Here is a 1,629-nt window from a genome sequence, read left to right as displayed (position 1 = left end):
CTTAAAACTAGCCTTTGAGTAAACATTAACGTTCTTAGTTTCTACATTCTTTGAACTATCCTATAATCAATCTTTCCCAAAATCTATCCGAAAAACAGGACTTTTTCCATTTCGCATCATTAAACCTGTCTCAAATATCCGTCCCATGGGTAAAAAATAAATAGATTTAATCCACTTCATTCAACATATAATCATATTTCAATAAATCTTCTTGAGTATATGTACAATACACATTTAGAATAATAGCACATAGTACATTTAATTTATAAAAGAACAGTACACTCTACATTTAAAATTAATAGAAACATACATTACATAGTACATTTGATATGCATAAGAAGTACAGTATACAGTACATTTAATATTTATAGAAAGATACAGCACTACATAGTACATTTAATATACACAAAGAGTACAATAAACTGTAAATTTGATATTTAAAGAAACATTCAGTACACTGTTCATTTAATATTCATAGAAATATGCTGCAGTACACAGTACATTTTATATTTACATACACATACAGTACACAGGTCAGTTGAAATTTACAAAAACATGCAGTACATAATAAATTTTATATTTATATGAACATTCAGTACACTGTATATTTAATATTCATAGAAATATGCTGCAGTACACAGTACATTTTATATTTACATACACTGTTTCGCGAGTTTTATATCGCGATCTTTTGTGGTTTAATGAATTAACATAAGAAAATTGAACGTCCCTATTTCCTTGATTTTTTGTTTATTTTGGTCCGGTTTTGTTTACAAACATTGACCGTACTGCACTATATACAAACTTATCCATAAACCAGTCAGTGTTGACTGAATACTTGAAGGATCTAGTTACACCCCAGAGTGTCATTGGTATGTAATTAATACTAATTTCTTATAATTTTTAAATGTAAATAGTTAAACATTATTTGTATTTTTCTAATTATGATGTATTTCTAGTGGTATAAACACCTGAAGATGAATAAACTTTTCCTTCTACCGTTCTGTACCTTTCGTTCTGAGAGAAACCATTTCAGTCCTTCATGTTAACTTATTATAAGTCGCCGACCGGCGCGAAACATACACATACAGTACACAGTTCAGTTAAAATTTACAAAAACATGCAGTACATAATAAATTTTATATTTATATGAACATTCAGTACACTGTTTATTTAATATTCATAGAAATATGCTGCAGTACACAGTACATTTTATATTTACATACACATACAGTACACAGTTCAGTTGAAATTTACAAAAACATGCAGTACATAATAAATTTTATATTTATATGAATATTCATTACACAGCAAATTTGATATTCATAGAAATATGCTACTGCAGTACACAGTACATTTAATATTTACAAACATATGCAGTACACACAGTACATTTAATATTCATATAAACATGCAGTACACATTACATTTGATATTTTATATTTTTAATAGATTATTTAATTTATTCATCATTATGAAAATATTCAATAACATCTAATATTCATTAAAAAAGCAATACAAAGCAAATCAAGACTTGATTTATACAAAATAAAGGCATTGCGTGTTTAAATACAATGTCTTTATTTTGTATAAATATAATTCAGAGCCCTTTCGAAGTTTAATGACTAT

The 1,629-nt window shown here is 26.8% G+C and overlaps 1 long non-coding RNA gene across 1 annotated transcript; it reads left to right on the top strand.

Annotated features, from left to right (window-relative positions):
- Nucleotides 1-747: 747 nt before the first annotated feature.
- On the top strand, nt 748-1,148 carry LOC111699242 (uncharacterized). Its single transcript, XR_002764709.1, has 2 exons — nt 748-872; nt 960-1,148. It is a non-coding gene; the product is annotated as an uncharacterized LOC111699242 (long non-coding RNA).
- Nucleotides 1,149-1,629: the final 481 nt, after the last annotated feature.

This window comes from Eurytemora carolleeae, unplaced genomic scaffold, assembly GCF_000591075.1.
Source record: "Eurytemora carolleeae unplaced genomic scaffold, Eaff_2.0 scaffold16, whole genome shotgun sequence".
NCBI classification, from domain to species: domain Eukaryota; kingdom Metazoa; phylum Arthropoda; class Copepoda; order Calanoida; family Temoridae; genus Eurytemora; species Eurytemora carolleeae.
The sequence above is the reverse complement of the archived record's forward strand: the minus strand, read 5'-3'. Positions and strand labels throughout refer to the sequence as shown.